The 20,594-nt window shown below is 38.3% G+C and overlaps 1 long non-coding RNA gene across 2 annotated transcripts in view; it reads left to right on the forward strand.

Annotated features, from left to right (window-relative positions):
• The first annotated feature begins 2,575 nt into the window (after nt 1-2,575).
• Nucleotides 2,576-20,594, forward strand: part of LOC110219400 (uncharacterized) — a 110,192-nt gene continuing 92,173 nt past the window's right edge. Inside the window, exon 1 of one of the 2 annotated variants that reach the window (XR_002327613.1) lies at nt 2,576-3,681. This is a non-coding gene — a long non-coding RNA (uncharacterized LOC110219400). Of the gene's footprint in view, nt 3,682-17,478; nt 17,732-20,594 lie in introns of those variants that run through there. The other variant, XR_013483365.1, reaches the window with a different exon arrangement.

Here is a 20,594-nt window from a genome sequence, read left to right on the forward strand (position 1 = left end):
AACTAAAAGAAAGCAAAATAAATTCTATTTATTTTAAAAGGTAAATCAAAATTAGGTACTTTTAAGAAATGAATATTGGTATTAAAATAGCATAATAGAGAGGGGAAAAAAAACCTCCAAAAGTTATACCTTTCAGGCAGACCTGGATGTTATAATCTGCCGATATCAGTGAGATCACAGATCCATTGGCATATTATGGTATATTACTCAGTGAACATTTTTTGCAATGTGGCTGAATTGTCGTATAGTATAGTATTTCTCCGTGATATATCAAAAGTCACAGCTGAAATAAATAGATATTGTGAAATCAAAAGGGCAGTTCATGATTTCATCCTTGCTAACTGAGTTCTCTTATCCTGAGGCTTTTCATGAGAAAGCGAAGAATTAGATTCTAGAAAGCAGAAGGGCCGTGGGACCCATGGAACTGTAGTGCTAGCACTTCTATTCTGAGTTTGCTCAAGTTCATCAGGGAAAATTAACTTTGGCAGCTTATTCAGTGACTAAATCTTGATATTTTTTGGGCTTAATTCATAACATAACTGTAAGCTATTGCTCTGTGTTTATATTTCCCATTCATTTCTCACATTTCCAAAGCATGCTGATATGTGATCCAGCCAGTTCAGCTACTATAATTGGCATTTTTCTAGGGCCAAAAGGAAACAAATTCCTTATCCTCCATACTTTTTTAATTTCTGAAAAACAACAAGTAACATGTTTAATCCTCTTTTTGATCTTTTTCCCTTTTGAATTTTCCTTATATTCTTTACCCTTTTAATCTTTTACTTTCTTTTTAATCTTCGTTTTGCCCCACCTCTTTTATTTGACTTCTCGTATGTATTCCTTTAAGAGAATTGTACCAGTCTATGGAAATGGGTCTTTAGATTCTTGTTCAAAGGATCATTATTCACATTTAGAGGACTGGTAATTTCTTGAAGGGAGTTTCATAGGAGTATTTGGGGTGGAGGTCAACAGACTATCATTTACAATATTGATAGAATGCGAATCAGTTGTACAGCATGACATTAAGTTTTGGGTGTTGAGATAAACATGAAACGGGAATTTCTCATATCCTTGGAAGATAGGTCAGAGCTTGTTTTTATAAAAAAAAAAGCACAGGAAAAGTTAGTTTTCCACACAGGGAACCATTTAACTCCATCACAGAAAAATAAACAAACAAACAAAACGATCTTTTTCTTGTATGCTATGGTTTCAAAATGTAGGCATGTTTAACATGAAATCTTTATTGCTACAAAGTGCGATTTTATACTAACATTCTTCTAAGATTCATGTAAATGCTGTGTTATTGATAAAAACTCACCAATCAACAAAACCTTTAAAATAGACTCAGAAGCAAAGAAAGAGGAATCTTGCATATTGTAAGCATTATTCTCAAGGTATTTCTGTGTTACCTGCAAGGCTCATTTTAAAGCAGTCTGCTTGTGAGGCCATAAAGTTGCCTATTTCTTCTTTAAGTTCCTTGTTCCAAGTGCACTCATTCTATATTTTGGCTCCTGGTCTAATATTACACCTTTCTCTTTCATCTTTCTTTTTACTACAAACCCCTAATGACAAATGCAGGCAGTTTAGTGATACCGATATACCACAATCTTAGCATGTGAATTAGTCATCATCCAATCAGTTCAGGGGTCAGGCTTAGAGAAACAGTGCCAAGTTAGCAAAATGCTGCTGAGGCTGAGGTGCTCTCCACTTCAAAGTCAGCGTCCTTACTCCCCAGATTTCAGATCACAGAGAGAAACAGCTGGCATTGTCATTTGCCCAGAGAAGGAGAATTTTTTTTTCCCCTTGGCGGGGCGGGTGGGTTAGATTGGTGGAGGAAGAGGGGTCTGAGATAAGGTTTCACTACTTTGTAAAACAACAATTTACTTTTGAATGACTTTGCCAGTAAAAGTAGGAAGTAGGAATCCTTGGAAGTCCTAGATCACTATTATCATGCATGAGGACCTGACCTGTGCTAACCCTCTCTGAAGACAGCTTAACCTCTGGCTCCAGCTTCTGAAAACATGCCATGTTCTCCTCTTATTGCTGACAGTCAAGATTTTTCTATCATCAGAGCAACATGTTCAAGCATTTCCTTCTTTGTTGTTTTTGTTGTTGTGGAGAGGAGGGTTGTGAATCTAGAAACCATTGGGGTGAAAATTCAGTTCTGAGTCTCCTGGGGGAGGGGGTTCCTATGGAAAGTTTCCAATTTCTAGCTCCCCTCCCAAAGGGCTAAATAGACCAGGTGGCAGGTACCGATCCAGACCTTTCCTTGGAAATCACAGGTAGAAAGATATCCTCTCTAATTTTTAAATTTCTTTTTGGTGCCTCCAGAATCCATTCTTAAGAAAAAATAAAAGAAGATAAGTCAATAAATCCTGCAATCCAAATATTCAGAGTAATTTCTGCTAAAGTTGTGATGAACAGCTTTTGTTTTTGTTTTAACTCAGTATCCTGTGCTATAATTATGAACCGATTTAACTCTCAGAGCATTGAGTCTTATCTTAGCAAATGGTCTATTATCAGGTGGCTGGAACTCAACAAGTCCTGGAAAGCATTCCATACCAAAAGAGGAAAGGAGCAGGGTACTTGCTGATCTCCGCTTTAAAGACACTCTTTCAAATTTTTGAAAAAAAACTGCAGCATGAACCACACAACTTTGGCTTCTCTCATCTCTCAGTGTGTTTTTCAACTAATGGAAAGAAAACTGGAAAACAAAGTCAAAAATGCTACAGAGGAGAAAAATCCAAAATCCAAACCATATGACAATGCCTATTTCTTCGTTCTCTTTGTCATGATGTTTTATTCTTTCCTGGCATTAACTGTCTTTTGGGGTTATGTTCGCTCCAAGAAAGCCATTTCAAAGAAAGATCCTTACCAGGAGTTCAGTGAGGATAAGTATCAAGACAAGAATGTGACCCAGTCCATGGTGGAGAAGTATGACTTTGAAGAAGAAAGTACACTTTGAACGATGGAAACAAAGATACTCTACTAAGCATCCAGGAATATTTTGATGGCATCTATCGAAAGGGAGATGTTCGAAGTCACTTTATTCAGTCAAGGTCCAGTTGGGTAAGCCCATATTGTCACCTAAGGGCAGGAGGTACACAGCAAAGAAGAAAAAAGCAACAGCTTTGGAAGGAATAGGGACTTTATAAGCCTTTGCTGGATAAAATTTGTTTCCTCTCCCTTCTTTCCTCTGTGCATCTAAAAGGAACGGAATCAATATTAACACAGTTACTATTGTGGAGATTTGGTAATGGGATTTCTTGGATATGCTTATATTCTTGTAAACTATGTGTAGAAAAGGAAGAAAAATGGTCTGAATGAAGAGGGATGAATTGTTCAAAGGAATTTGTCATTGAGGACATGATCTACAAAGGCCATGGTTTGTGCTTTTGATAGGAATAACACTAGAGTTATCTGCTACCTGCAGTAAAGTGGAACATATTTTACTCTTCTATATGAACTAATGCTGCTTAACATGGAAATATATCAATTCCCTTCTGTGTGTTCTCCCCCAATACTCCCCCCAGTCCGACTGAATTCATATGTAATGGCAAAAATATTAACACAACATCTGCAAAACATAATTACAGTGCTGTTTTATTTCCCTCCACTGGAAAGCTATGGGCTGAAGGCTGACATTTCCCCTCTCCCAGCACTTGGAAGTCTTCATTTGTTGTGAGTTTCTCATGTGGAACAAACAAATTTTAGGCTGTTAGTATTTCTCTGGTGTTCAATGGTCAGCTGAATATAGCATCTGTCCATATGGATGCACTGGGTGCTTTTTTGCTTGTGATTGGGGTTATTGCAAAAATATTATACTTATTTAATATGTTTTATATTCATGCATACTATCAAGTTGTGGTCTACTTTTTTTTTCTAGAATAATGCAGTTCTGTGAAAGAAATTCATTTGAAGAGAACTTTTTGTCTCTAGAAAAGTTTTCATATAGCATTTTTTAAACTTAATTTTCCATTGCTACCGACCGGAAACGGCCTGAATTTTAAAGACAGTATTAAAGAAATGAGTTACAGGAAACTCTATTTGTAACATGCACACATCTATTGATGACAACTGATAGCTAGGAAAACTTTTGACATTGCGACAGATTTTTTATAATTTATGATAGTTTCTGTGTATATATTTAGTCTAATTAAAGTTACTATAAGATGCACCATTTAAATATGTACTAACATGAACTAAATCTGCTTAACTTTTTAGTTCCCTTAAGATAACGTGGACTAACGCGAATGTGTTATCGATCCCTGTGCAAATGGACGTGGATAGGTTTTTAATTGTAGAAGAAGGTGAATAGTTGTAAAATTTTTGTTGTGTTCATTTGAGGGAAGCTGATTGCAAACCTATCACTAGGAATTTTTACATGCAAGACAAATACTACCAAGGGCACTTTGACTTGGTCACACACACACACACACACACACACACACACACACACCCCTGATAAATATTTCAGTATAATTAGTTCCCTTTGTAATCCTATATTTTGTTTTATACATTGAAAAAATATTATCTTGAGAAGAGGTTCATAGGCTCCAGAGTCAGAAAACCCAGGACACTAGTATGAGGCCTAAGTTGGGGAAGTTTTTATATGTGGAATTAACCCCAGCTCAACATTTAATAGCTTACTCCTTTGCCTGTTTTGCTAGCTAGTTGCTAAATTCTATTGTTTCCAAGATGCCAAAGGACTGCAAATGTTGTCACTAAATTTGGTGCCTTGGTGCAAAACCCTGATCACTCTGTCCTAGTTATAGTTCTGGCTATTTCTCTCATATTATCTTCCCCCCCTCCCCCAGGTACCTTCCTTAAAGTCATGAAGTATTGTATTTTTATCTTTGTATTTACGCACATACTCAGTACTGAATAAATTCTTAATTTTCCTAGATTTGCTAAAACGTGTGAATGAAGACAAAGAGAAAAAAAATTAGTTATAAGGTCATAGAATCACAAGAATTGAGGCTAAATGGACTCCATCTCCTTAATGCATTGGTGAGAAAACTGAGACTGAGAGAAGGAATTTAATATACCTGAAGTCACACAGGTACCCAATGAAACAGTCCTGACAAACCAGTCCCCATAGTCCATTAGGATGAAAAAAACCTTGTCTGTCACATCATAGGTGACTAACAAATGTTTGTTGATTGATGGATGTTCAGTAAGCTGTCAGGCAGAAAATTCAGACTCTGAATGATCCACAAGGATTCTCCAGGTGAGTTGGGAAAGAGACTCATAAGGAGAAGGAAGGTTCTTATATAAGTATAGTGTATGTACATTCTACTTCAATGAAAAAGATCATAGACTAGAGTTATACTATGTTTTCATGTTTAAGGAATAATTCATCTCCTATATCCTATGCTCCTTCTGTAGCTTTCTGGCATAAATGGCAGCTTTTATTACCTCAAATGCCATGCCTTTCCTCTGTCCAGTCCCAGTCAATATGGTGGTTTGGAATGACTGGAAAGGGAAGGATGTTAGTGGTAGTGGTTAGAGCCTTCTCTCTCTTACCTTGTGCTCTCTGGTTGATAGTACTGTGATCCTTTTCAACAGAAAGCCACTGGATCCTTTCATGGTCATTCTGGGGGCCCAGGGGAAATCTTACTTATGCTAGTAATAGTTACTATTACACCTACATTGAGTAGGTGTCTGCCTAACTGGTATGATTTCAGGGCTTCTGGAAGACTATCTTTCCTCAGCTTTTTCCACCCACAGACTCCTGAAATTCTATCATTAAAGCTTCATCTTTTTAAAACAAGAATCCTTAATCTAGGGTTTGTGAATTTAAATATATGAATGTGTGTGTTATACACACATATATGCATGTGTATATCAGAAGGAAAACATATATACATACTTACATGTGTATACACACACATGCACATATATGCATACACATGTATATATATAATTCTGAAAACTGCATAATTTATTTTCTTCATAATCCTATATATTTTATTTTATGTTTAAAATTATTTCTTGAGAAGAGGTTCATAGGCTTCACAAGATTAACTGTCCAAGGGGTCCAGGGCATAAAAAAGATTAAGAACCTCTGCTTTTGAATACTAGAATCACATAATATTGGAAATGGAAGGACCCTTGGAGATCTTCTAGCCCCAATGCCTCATCGTACAGATGAGGAAACTGAGACCTAGAGAGTTGTGGTGATTTTCCCAACGAGAACCTAGTACCTAGAGACAAGCCTAAAACTCAGGTATGTTGACTCTTTCTATGACCACCATGTCAATCTACTTTGATCCTTGCTAAAATACAAATCTCCCAGGAATTTAAAATTTTAAGCTGTTTTAAACTTGACCATGCATGAGATTATAAGGGAGAGTGGGGGTAGAAGTAAAGAATGTGAGGTGATTAGTCATCTGATTGAAGAGGAAGAGGAATTACTTAAGGTAAGATGAGTTCAAATCTGGCTTCAGATACTTACTAGCTGTGTGACCCTGGACAAGTCACTTAACCTGTTTGCCTCAGTTTCCTCATCTGTAAAATGAGTTAGAGAAGCAAACAACAAACTACTCCAGTATCTTTGTCAAGCAAATTCTAGATGGGGTCATGAAAGAGTTGGACGTAACTGAGAAACGATTGAACAATGTATTATTTTCAATGTCAGAAAATCCATCTTTCCATGGTACATAGATTTTGGTACCCACTACATAACAAGTAGGCAGTTTCAATAGTTTGCCATAGGATGGTGGAGCCAAGTGGCACTTAGAAGTCATCTAATCTGATTTTCTTGTTTTATAGATGAGGAAACTGAGGCCCATAGGAGTTCAACCACTTACCTAATAGCACACAGGTAGTAACATACCTGGGACTTCCAATGCCATATTCAGTGCTCTTTTCATTATACCATGATATGTTCCCATTTCGCCCTAAACAGTGATCCTGTGGTCAAAATCTAAATCAAAACAAAACTACAACTTCAAATGAATAAATTAACTTTCAAAGGACATTTAAACCAAAGCATCTGTCAAGGCCTTGGTTAAAATGGTTTTCCTTTAAAATAGTACGTTCCTGATATTCACAAAAACAGTCACAGCATAAAGCCTTAGAGATAACTGCATTTCTTCCATTTTAAATCTATTCTTTTGTAGAATGAACAAGTAATTTCATAGCCTGGGAACCATCTTATCCAGTCCCAGTCATTAATTTTAGCTGCATAGAATTAAGATGTGAAAAGGATGGACTCCCACAAGCCATGCTATTCTATGTATTGAAATATGGTTGGCTTTTCCAAATGCAGCAATACAGGGTGGCAAGAAAGACCTCAACAGTCATCTATTTTTGCTTGAGGATAAAAAAACCCCAAAACCACATCAAATTGTATCTGCTGGTCCTTTGGCATTTCAGAATTTATGGATTCATCTTAAGAGGTCAAGGAATTTTGTGGAGAGGCAAAGAAGTAAGATGAGAGAATGACAACCAAGCACATAAATACAGGGGGAAAGGACAAAAGGCTGTCATGAAATCAGAGGTTGAATATATATATCTGTAAGGCAGGGTTGTTTTAGAAGGGACCAGAAAATGATGATATGTAGAGGAGTGTATTAAGTAGACATGACGTGATTGTCCTCCCAGTTAGCATTGGTCAGAGTTGTGCTGATTGTTAGCTTTCTGGAGATGGGAGAGAGTCTGAGAGGGGCTCAAAAGCCATCAATGAAGGTGATTAATGTGGGAAACAGGTGCTCAGAAGAAGGAATTTGGCTGAAGAAAAACCTAGTATGGACTCTGAGGATGGGAAATGAAATTTAGCCAACCTTATCGTGTTGCCCTGGGAAACCTAACCATCTGTTAAATCTTTTACCAGCTTATCCATTCCCTTCTACCTCAACAGCAACAAATATATACATGATGGAAATCCATGAGAGGCACCATATTTTAAGGGTAATTAGTGAGAAGAAAAAATAAATTATAAATGGATCCCAGACCATAATATTGGAAAACTGATTTATGTCACATGGATACATATTTTACAATGATTTGATCCCCTGAACTTAAGTCAGTTCAGGGTTTCAAATTCTTAGGTGCCCTACCAATCTAGACATCTGGAAAATGGAGCTTTAATAACGTAAAGCCTTGGAGCTTGGAAGTTGGCTGAGTTGGGGTCTCTGGGATGATAGAGTTCAGAAAAGCCTTATTTAGGCATGTCAGAACCACACGGACAGACACACATCTGCTTTGTGCAATGTACGTAAAAAAGGGAAACAATTCCATTTGGTATTTTCCTTTGGTATTTTGTGCTTGTCAGGTAATGCAAGCTCCATCAAATCACACCATTGGCACCAGTCCTGATATATACCCTCATATATCTGGTTATTTATAACCTTAAAGAAATGATCATCTCTCTATTTTTTCTCTTCTCTAGCAGTCCATGTTTTTCCAATCTGTAGTTCAGGGATTGAATTGAATTTAGTAAACATTTATCAAGTACTTACTATGTATAAGACACTGTGATAAACCTAGGGGGGTAAAAAAAAGAAAAGAATCCCTACCCTTAAGAAGCTTTCTTTCTACTTGGGGGTGGAGTATAAAATATAAACAACTCAATCAATAAGCATTTACTACATGTCTATTATAGTATGCATCAGACACTATTTTAAGAACTGGGCTTTAAATACAAAAAGTGGAAAAATTCCTACTCTCAGGGAGTTTATAGTCTAATTAGGAAGGCAGTAAGTATGTACATAAATGTAGAGATAGGATAGGGACTCAACTTATGATTTTATTGCTCTAGGTAACCCCTGGGGATGGAACTCCCTCTTCCAATGTATATTGGCATCTTTTCTGCAACTTCTCATTTTGCCGAGTTACCTGGAGCAGCGCTTCTTAAACCGTGGGTCTCCACTGCATATGGGTTCTCAAAAAAATTGGTGACAATGCAGGCAATGACCAAAAGTTAATTAAAAATCAAATGGGTAATGAATCCGAGGTGTTTCTGGCAGCATTTGACTACGTTGCATGGTACAACTTCACTGCAGACTTGGTTCTGAACACAAAGCATGCACACTTTGCCTTCAGGCCATGCAATGCCAACAAACATTGCTGCTGAAAGGCACTCTGAAAAATAGGTGTTTTGTTTTGACACATCATACAACTGCCCAATTCAATCCCCTGCAATGTGTAATTTCCCAAACAATTAAACAAAACAGTTAAAAAGAGCTATTGTGACTGATAGACTGTGCAACCCTACACTTCAGTAATTTACTGTTTGTTAAAAGCGGTGGCACAGTGGATTGAGTGCTAAGTCTGGAGTCAGGAAGACTCATCTTCCTGAGTTCAAATCTGGCCTCAGATACTTATTAGCTGGGTGACCCTGGGCAAGTCATTTCACCCTGTTTGCCTCAGTTGCTCATCTGTAAAATGAGATGGAGAAGGAAATGGGAAACCACTCCAGTATCTTTGCCAAGAAAACCCTAAAATGGGGTCATGGAGGGTTGGACATGACTTACCAACACAAAAGAAAGGATGAATGCTTTCACTTTAAGTGAAGGAATACTACCTTTTTTTTTGTTTGTTTGTTTGGTGAGGCAATTGAGGTTAAGTGATTTGCCTAGGGTCACACAGCTAGTATCAAGTGTCTAAGGCCTCATTTGAACTCAGGTCCTCCTGACTCTAGGGCCAGTGCTTTCTCCACTGTACCACCTAGATGCCTCTGAATACTAACATTTTCAATCTGTGTTTTGGTGCCATTTAAAGTTGTTTACATCTGTCTGGGGGAGGGGGTAATCATTGTATATGCTATTCTTTTTTCCCAACCCCTCACCTGTTTCCCTCTAAATCCTTCTTTTCCCAAACTTCCTTATTTCTTTTAAAGGCACCACCATACTTCCCATGTCCCATGTTCATAGTCTCAGCTTTATCTTTGACTCCTCAGCCTTTTTAACCCCACATATACCTAATCAGTTATTCAACAGTGATGTTTCTACCTTTATAAATCTCTCATACCCAACCCCTTTTCTCCATTTACTCAGGGCAGCTGCATGGAGCAGTGGATAGGGTACTGGGCTGAGGTCAGGAAAATCTGAGTTAAAATCCAGCCTCAGACACTTAACTAGCTGTGTGATCTTGGGCAAGTCCCTTTGCCCTGTTTGCCTCCATCTTCTCATCTGTAAAATGAGCTGGAGAAGAAAATGGCAAACCATTCCAGTATCTTTGCCAAGGAAACACCAAATGTGGTCATGAGGAGTCAGACATGACTGAAATGACTGAACAACTGTCTTAGTTCAGGCACTAAGCCCATCTCACTTAGATTATTACAACAGCATCCCAGTTGGTTTGCCTGGCTCAAGTCACTTCCTACTTCAGTCCATTTTACACCCAGCTGCCAAAATAAGTTCCCTGCAGCCCAGATCTGACCAGGTGACTCTCCTACTCAATCAGTTCTAGTGTCTTCCTATTACTTCTAGAATAAAATATCAATTCCCCTGTTAGGCTTTTAAAATCCTACACACCTGACCCTCACCTCTAGTTACCTAACCTCATTCTCCCTTCCTACACTCTGCAATCCAACAAAACCGGTGTTCTCTCACTTCATTTCTAATCCCTGGTCCTTTGCAATGGCTGGCCTCCATGCCTTGGATGCACTCCCTCATTACCTTCACCTTATAAAGTACTTCTCTTCCTTTAAGATGCAACTTACCATCTTCTGCATGAAAATTTCCTAATCCCTCCGATTGCTGGTGTCTTCCTCTCAAACTAACTTGTATTCACTACTTTGTATTGATTATACTTGCGTTGTAAACATTTTTATATGTACTTGTGTCTTCCCCATTAAAATGTAATATCACTGTAAATAGCATTTCATTCTTTGTACTGGTATCCTCACTGCCTAGCACAGTGCCTAGCATGTATTAAGCAATTAATAGATATTTGTTTGAGTGATTAATTTTAAATCACTTCATACAAATCTCATATTTTTTTTAACTTCTTCATATTTATTGGATCTTATCCAATAAGATTCCATTATAGTCACATGGCAAAATTTGTCCAGCTATTTCCTAATGAGCAGAGTTTGTTCCTAACTCTTCCCTATTGCAAATAGTTGATAGCCCATTTTAAACATTTCCATTTTCCAGAATGGCTCTACCTAAAATACTCTTCCACCCTTTACAGAGTCCTCACCTGAAATAAAGCCATGTGTGTGTACATATACACACATAACTATATCAATATCTATTTATCTATCTATCTCATTGTGGAATAGTGGATAGAGAATATTGATCTTGGAATCAGAAAAGTTTGGGTTCTAATTGCATCTGTAACACACAATGTTCAAGACTTTAGAGAAATCATTTAATGAACAACTTTGAGCAACTAAATCACTTCGATTATTGTAAATACCCAAATTAACTACAAAGGATTCATGAAGGAAGACATTATCTGCATGCAGAAAAAGCACTGATAAATCAAAGTATGTATAGAATAGTTCTACACACACACATACACACACACATACACACATACTTGTATCTAATGGTAGCTATCTTAAGGGAGGGAGGATAGAAAAAAAGAAAGTTACATGAGAATTTTATTATATATTTAAAAGGAATAGCAAGATGTATGTAATAGACGTGTCCTTTCACGTGCAATCATCTTTTTATCTATTCTACTATGTTATGGAAATCCTTGTTTTATTTCTTAAGTTTAGAATAAGACAAAATAAAATAAAAACACCTCAGTGCTTCAGGCAACTATATAAAACTCTAAGTTGAAGATCAGAGAATTTAGGGCTGGAAGAAAACATTTGGTCCAATTCCTTTCCAACACCCAATTTTACATATGATGAAGCCAAGGCTCAAGGATAAGTGACTTGTCTAGGGTTACACAGCAATAAGTGTCAAAGGCAGGATTTGAACTTAGGTCTTCTGAGTCTGGAGCCAGAACTGGGCTGTACTGCCTCAGAAGGTGGTAATCTGTATTGACTAAGTTAAGTCGAGTTGACAAGTATTCCTTAAGTTATCTACTATGTTTCAGCCAACTGTGCTAACTGGGGATACAAAAGAAAGGCAAAAGACAGTCCCTGCTCTCAAGGAGCTCACAGTCTAAAGACAATATGCAAACAATTATGTCCAAATGAGCTCTCTCTAAATGTATACCATACACATATGTGGTATATATACAAATGAGACATGTACATATATATATATATATATATACACACACACACACACACACACACACACCACACACACATATATTCTAATTTGGAGACAAATCAATTGAGGGAAGGCACTAGCATTAAGGGGTACTGAAGTAGGCTTGCAGATGTTAGGATTTTAATTGTGACTTGAAGGAAGGTTGGGAAATCAGGAGGTGAAGAAGAGGAAGGAGAGAATTCCAGGCATGGGGGACAGCCAGGGAAAATTTCTGGAGCTGGGGCATGTAGTATCTTATGCAAGGAGGCCAATGTTATTGGTTTGAAGACTGTATGGTAGTGCGGTGGTGGTGGTGGTGAGCAAGTTGTAAGAAGACTGTAATGATAGAAGACAGCTAGGTTATGAAGAGCTTTGAATGCCAAGAAGAGGATTTTACACATGATCTGAGAAGTAATTGGGAGCCGATGAAGTTTATCGAATGAAGTAAATGACATGGTCAGGCCTGAGCTTTAGGAAGATCACTTTGGCAGCTGGATGGACTGCAATGGAGAAAGACTTAAGGCAGGGAGTCAACCAACAGGCCATTGCAATAGTAGAGGCATGAAGTGATAAGGGGAGAAAGGGGTGTATACTGGGGATATTACAAAGTTAAAATCAATAGAACTTGGTAACAGGTTGTATATAGAGATTGAAAGAAATGAAAGAAACTTGTATTGTATAAAGAGATTGAAAGAAATGAAAGAAATTTGTATTGTATGTAGAGATTGAAAGAAATGAAGATAACAACTATATTGTAAGCTTGGGTAGCTAAGAGGACAGCAACTCCCTTTCCTAATACTTTGGAAGAAGAGAGAGCTTGAGAAGAAGATAATGGGTTCCATTTTGGCCACGATGAGTTTAAGATGTCTAGGGAACATCTACTTCAAGACGTCCGATAGGTAGCTGAAGATGTGAATCTGGAAGTTAGGAGAGAAGTTAATTGGAGAGTTTGCTGGTAGAGGAAATTCATCACTTGGAATTCTGTACACTGATAAGCTTGCAATCTGGCCAATACATCCTATTTCATATGAGAGACAGTGTGGTATAGAGGATAGAGTGTTAGATCTGGAGTCAGGAAGACTTGAGTTCAAATCTTTCCTGACACACTTCCTAATTGCAACCCTGGGAGAGGGGGGAGGGAGAAAGAGAATGAGAGAGACTTCCTACAAAAGGTGGGTTTTGAATTGAATTTTGTAGGAAGCCAATAAAGATAAGAGGTGGAAGTGAGCAGGGAGATAATTCCAGGCCTTGGGTACAGCTAATACAAAAGAGGTGAAAAAGTCAGGAGATGGGCTGTTCTGTTCAAGAAACAGCAAACAGGCTATTGTGCCTCAATCTCCAGGTATGTGGAGGGGAGCGAAGTATAAAAAGACTAGAAAGGTAAGGACCAAGTTAGGAAGGTCTTTATATGTCAAACAAAGGAATTTATATTTGATCTTGACAGTAATAAGGTACCATTGAACTTTATTGAATATGGGGGAGGTGGTGACATAGTTAGACCTATAGTTTAGGACAATCTGTTTGGTATCTTAGGGGAGAACAGTCTGGAGTAGGAAAGACTTGAGGTAGGGAGACCAATTTCAAGGTCATTGCAATAGTCTAAGGAAAAGGTAATGAGGGCCTGAATTGGGGTGGTGGCCCTGATACTGGAGAGGAGAGGAAGGATACATGAAATGTGATGAAAGTAGAAACAAGATTTGACAAAAAATTGGATGTATGGGACTAGTGAGAGTGAGGAGTTAAGGATACCACTGAAGTTCTGAGCCTGGGTGACTGGGTAACATTGAGAGAAATAGGGAAGTTGGGGTATTGTAGAGTCAGTATACAGCAAGGGACTCTGTCTCATAGACCTGTCTCCAGCTTAGGGGTCTTAAACCTGTTTTTTGGTCATGGACTCCTTTGATACTCTTGGTAAAGCCTGTGGACCCCATCTCTGAACAATGTTTTTAAATGCATAAAATAAAATACATAGGATTATAAAAGAAACCAATTATATTGAAATATATTTATCAAGAAAACTAAACCAAGTTCACAGACCCTCCATGAATAACCTCTTGCTGTGTACTGACTCTACAGTATTTGAGGAAGATGATGGGGCATGGACTGTTATAGAAACAACAGGCTCAGATGCAAGGTTGAACATGAAATCTCTATCAAAAACATCACTATGGTTGGCTCTTGATCTGGCATCTTGGAGGCAGTTTAAGTGGTTGAGTATTTGGATAAAAAAGGATACATTTCCTTTACCTCCTCTCCCCACTCCCCCTCAAAAAAATAAGATGTTGTTATGGTCCTTACTGTATCCTCAGTCACTTGATGTTCTTGAGAATTCTTCATCACTTGCCTTCTGGTGATATTGACCAAACATAGAAATCCCATATTCACCCTCCCCAAAGAGTGAAAATCAGCAACCCAGGCAACAAACAGCATTATTTGAACTTCTTCCTCCTTCTCTTTCTCACTTCTTTTTTCCCCCTTTCTTTCTTCCTTTTTTTTGTTTTTGCTTCTTTAAGAAGTGTCAAAACCTCTTTGTTTCCTTTCCCAGAAGCACAGCTGTGCTCTGGAGCTCAGGCCCTGCAGGCAAGTGTTGGGGGTTGGGGGGAAATAGGGTAATTTTAGAAATGGATGCTGTGCAATGGAGACTGCACCATTGGGAGGTCGTGACCTGTGTCTCCTATAAGTGAAGAGCAGCTTATTTTGGGGAATGATTGCCAAACTCGCTAATCTGCTCCTGCCACCTCAGTGGGGGACATGTGATGTTGAGGCTGGCCCCTTGAGGTACTCCTCCCTCTCCATCAGGATCCAAGAAGTGCAAAGTAATTGAATTCTATGTCTAGAGTCCAATCGCTGTATCTTCCCATCCCCCTCCCTTGCCTGCCCTTTTGTGTGTGTGTGTGTGTGTGTGTGTGTGTGTGTGTGTGTGTGTGTGTGTGTGTGCGTGCATGTGTGTGATATCTAGGGGCATTTCATCAATCCCAGCAACACCAGATTTAAACTGGAAAGAGTCTTAAGAGCCCATCTAACTTGGGCACACAGTCTTTTTTTTTTTTAATCAGAATCAGCTAAGACGCTCTAGAATATTCCTGTTTTTCCCTGGTTCTAATCTGCCAGTGGGACCCCAACCTAATTGTTCCATGTCCAGTTGTGAGCAAGTAGCTGCTTGAAGTTCCAGGGATCTGGATTTGAAGGTATTTTCCATCTCAGTAGTTTCTTTTCCCTTCAGGCGTGAGGCCTTCCAGATTTTTACCATCCAGTTTATTGTGCAAGAATGACCTTTCTCTCTCCTGGGGAATCTTCATCCGTTTCTCTTTACATAGAACTTCAATTTTTGGACCTAGTTGAAATTACGAGTTGTCATCAGTCACCAAATACCAAGAAACAAAAATGTGTTTCATGCTGCAGACAGCTGAGAAGTAGAATGTGTGCCTGTTTTCAAGTGCTCTTGGGAAATGGCCATATTTTAAGTGAAAAAAAAATAGTGTTAATAGCAGACATTTATATAGTACATTGCAAACATTGCCTCATCTGTTCCCCTGAGGTAAGTACCATTATTATCCCCATTTTGCAGATGAGGCAACTGAGGTTAAAGTGGTTGAGCAACAATTCTGTGGGGTAGGTACTATTACTGTCTCCATTTTGCTGGGGAGGAAACTGACTGAGTGGTTTGCTTATATTCACAAAGCTAGAAAATGTTAAAAAGTGAGATTCAAGCCTAGATCTCCCCTGTCCCTAAGTCAAGTGCTCTTGCTACCACATCCTTACTGCCTATCCAGAAATGTGGAAATAAAATAATGAGTCAAGTAAACCAGAGGATAGTGTCCACCGCCATCTTCGGTGTAGTTATGCTATCATTGCTTTTTCATGCTATTATTTCTAGAAGTTAATTTTCAACCACAAGTTATTAGGGGAATTCTATGCAAATTTTTTTTTCACTTAAGCAAGTGGAAGGTTTATGGTTCTTGCAAATGGAAAACATCATGGAATATTTTTGATCACATGACCCTTGGAATATATTTTTAAGACTTAATGTGTGGGACTGGGTATGGGAAGCTATCTTATTCTATGCCTGCCAAGGCACAGTGCTAGGGTGTTGAAGCACCATTTTCCCATGCCTAAGGCCAGCTGTTATATTCATAAAGAGTTTAAGAAGTGGTTAGAGATAAGACATCCTTTCAGGTCTATTAGCAAACACTTTGACTGAAGATGGATGAGCTCATCATTATCAGAAGCTGACTAGATGCCTGGGATGGGAAGCTTTAAGTCAGGTCTGGATCTCTCCTACTTAAGATATTCTCAGTTTGTAGTATTGTAATATTATAGTGTTACTGTAGTAATTTGTGTATGAGTTTCACCTCCTCTCTAGCAATTAGATTAAAAGCTACTTAAGGATAGGAGTGATATCTTGTTCATTTTTCTATACACCTACCATGTGTAGCATGGTACCTCTTACATCCTTCCTACCTCAATACACCACAAGTGTTCTGTGTGAGCGTACCTTCAAAGGCCACAGGGTGTAATGGGTCAGGAGGACTGCACAGAGCTTATGTCCTGCCTGTGTAGCCCTTGAGAATCCTGGATCACTCCCACTCCACAGGGAGCTCTAGCGCAGATATCAAACATAAATTCAATAAATGTTGAATTGAAATTAGGTTAGGCTCTCTTTCAAGAGGATATAGGTCTGGTTTTGCTCCTATTTAGGGCAGTGGCATTACAGGAGTCCACTCATTGGTCACATTAGAGGAAATGAAACTCATCTGTTTTCTGCATATGAGCACATGAATTTCAATTTCAGAAAGCACTAGATTTGAGTTCCTATGCATTTTTGGATGATCTCATACAGCAGGCCAGGCAAGTTCTATTATGTTATTCCACTAGTCACAGTGTTCAGGAACAACCAACTAAAAGTAGCCTGTTACCCAAAAGCCGCTTGGCCATTGTCTAATTTGCTCTTAGGGTTAGTCTGACCTGGCATCTCTTGTCATTAAAGAGTTAGATTCGGAGGGAACCCTGAAAGAACTGGGGCTAGCCCAGGAAGAAGTAAAAATCAGAAGTGGTTATTGTGGGGTGTGAGTTCTACTTTCATTGACCACTATCAAAATCTTGTTACTATTTTCTACTACTCTTCTAGAAAACTTTGGTTCCTTGATTAAGAATGAACAAAATAAATTTGACCTTTGTTTTGTTTAAGCATTTCAGGACATTGTGCAAAATTGAAAAAACCTCATACCTTTTATATTTTCCCAGTTGCAAAATGTATTTGCATCATGATTTTCTTGGAGGGGTAATGCTGTGGTGGAATTACAGATATGATCCCATCAGCAATGTAAGTCCCTGTTGATTAAAGGAAAGGGCCATGGTGAATTGAAAGATATTTTAACTACTATATCTAATTACAAAGACGAGCAAGTTACTCACCAAAATTTAAGTGTATGCTATAATAAAAAAGGCCAATTAACAATCAAACAGAAACTGGTTTCTTGACAGGCAGATGATGCAGAGCAGGACTAAGAAAATGCAGAAAACATTTGCACGGCTAGGAAAGCTGAGATGCTCCTTCAAATTGCAAGGTAAGATCCAAAGAAAGTATGACTTGCTGATTAAGAGCCTAGAGTAGAGCACAGGAAGAATGTTGGAGTTTTAGTATTGGTTCTGCCATTAACTGGCTAGTTGGCTTAATCAAAGCACATCACAGATCTGTTTTATAGATAAGTCTGATTTATCTCCAGAATGGAAAAACAGAAGTTTATATTTATTTAGTCAGAGTTCCAGGAATTTTTACATTAAATGTTATTTAAATATGTGCAGATATTTTACATGAGGGCTAGAAATAGGTTAAATATCTAATTTAATACAATAAGCATTTATAATACCTTCTATGTGCAAGGTACTTTGCTAGACCTTAAGATACAAAATAAAATAGCCCCAGGTCTCAGGGCCCTTCCATTCTACAGAGGTGACACAATACAGGATTGTGGATAAGAGCTAGAAGGGCTCTCAAAGTCTTATCTATACACAGATAAATAAACAGAAACTTCATATAGGATAAATGCAAAGGAATTTTGATAGAAGAAATACATTGAAAATTGGAGAGATCGGGAAAGGGTATTGAAAGAGGAAACATTTAAGCTTAAGTGGAACCTTGAAGAGAGCTAGGGATTCCAATAATGTGATTGAGGAGAGAAAGCACGTGGAGATGGAATACGTATGCAAACGTGACTGTGAAATACCTACACAAAATACAATGAGAGACAAGCATTTTAAAAATTCTTGTATTTAGTAGATAGTTGATTCCACATTCATTATGGAATTATATATTCTTCTGCCTGTCCTACAGGGATATTGTGCATTTAGGAAGCTAATATCTAAGCCATTTGAATTTAGACACTGGGAAAATTTAATTTTGCTAATGAAGGCAAGTCTTTTCCTTTCATACCTCGGAGAGACCTATCTGGGAACTCTGTTGAAAATTCAATGCAGAACCCAGACAGAAAAAGGATTCTGCATACACCAGGGGTTCTTAACCTGGTGTCTATAGACTTGGTTTTAAAATATTTTGAGAACTGAATTTCAATATAATTAGCTTCCTTTGTATTTTATTTTATCCATTATTCTGAGAAGAGGTCCATAGGCTCACCTGATGGTCAAATGAGTCCCTGACACCAAAAAGGTTAACCCACCTCCCACACACAGACCCTGCTATGGATGGTGAGGTCATCTAGATATTCCAACTTGTAGATGGCACTGTGATGATTGCATCAAGCCCATGAGTACAAAGGCATCTGGTTAATAAAATCAATGATAAGTCAAAAAAATTTTAGCTTAATAACACATACAAAAAAAGTGGATGAAGTATGCCTATTGTCCAGGTAATGATATATAAATTTGATAGATAATCTTTCAAGTTAATCCATTAGTTTATATATTTTAGACAGCTATAGCATATAAACAGTGAGCTGGTACAAGAACTGACTAGGAGGGGGAGAGCAGGATGGATTGCATTTGAGAAACTGTACAATGCTTTCAATGATCCCAAATGGCTCCCTGAAATAAAAGGCTATCTTTTGTTTAAAGTGATGTTGTCCTAGTGATGCTATATGGCAGTGGCATACTCTAGCCTTTGAAGAACTGAGATTATAGGTGACTCAGAGAATAATGGAGAGACATATGAGGCTGCAGCATGTTACTAGTGATGACTCGTGCACAAGAAATGGCATTAAAATATCATCCAAGATATGCATGATCAGCAAATGAGGTGGGTTGGCCATGTAATAAGAGCAAGAGAAACCAGGACAGCTCATGTGCTGTACTTTGTACTTGCAGAATGTTAAAAGATCTGTTTAGAAGGATGAATGAATGAATGCAAAAACATTTAATTAAACACTATGTGCAAAATTTAGTGATAAGCACTAAGGACACAAATTGAAAGTAAGACAGCCCTTGCTTTCAAGGAATTTATTCTAATTTCAGCTACAAATCATATGGGAAAGTGCCATTCTTCTTAGGGTAAGATGACAAAACAGATGGTGGTATAGCATCTCTAGTATTATTTCCACTGATAGATCATATTTGTTTCTGATGTTGAGTTGTTGGACAGTGAGGATGGCTCTGGCAGTAAGAACTCTCTTATCTGGTTCTTCAACAGCTAGGACTGCAACACCCTTAGAAGCAGCTGTCAGGCCATGTCTTCATGGGGGTTGATTTCCAGGATGATGAGTGTGAGGTCTGGAGATGGGACCTGAGATACCTCTCCCAGGTCTTACAAGCTGATCCATTGGAGTTGGTCAGTAGTTGGTATTGTAGGTGGTGAGAAAGGTGGGGGAACCTCTCCACAGTTATTTCTTCCCTCAATGATGGTTGTGGGGTCCAGGCTGAAAACAAAACTGGTCATTTGGAGGGCACTGTTATTTCCAAGGTCCTGGTGTTCAGGGTTCTGGGCTGTCTCTGGCAGGGTCTGAGGGGAGGTGATGGTGGTGGCTTGACTCATCTAGCACATGCCACTTCGTGTTGCTTCAGCTAGGCTGGGTTGCTTGCCTCCAAGGTGGCAATTGGTAGATGGTTTGTGGAAGATTTATGGGAAAATATGGACCAGAGTCATACAGGATGAAAAAGCATAGCTAGATTATGTTCTGTATGGGAGGAAGTAATCCCATTGATGATATGATGAGACCATGAATGCGTCAAAACACGGTTCTGCATTCCTAGATGATTTCATTAGTACCTGCGCCCAAGAAAACTCCAAAATATCAGCTAATGGCCAAATTTCTGGCAATAAGCCTCTCTGAACTAGGTATCGTGGTATTTTCTACATTATCTACATATGGGATATATGAAATTAAGTGTGATGCTCCTCACTGTGAAAGGTTGCTTGAATAATTTCAATCAAACCTAATGTGGGTAGGGAAAATTTATATCCTATATTTATAATGGTAG

Source organism: Phascolarctos cinereus, unplaced genomic scaffold, assembly GCF_003287225.1.
Source record: "Phascolarctos cinereus isolate Bilbo 61053 unplaced genomic scaffold, phaCin_HiC Scaffold_7;HRSCAF=346, whole genome shotgun sequence".
Lineage (NCBI taxonomy): Eukaryota > Metazoa > Chordata > Mammalia > Diprotodontia > Phascolarctidae > Phascolarctos > Phascolarctos cinereus.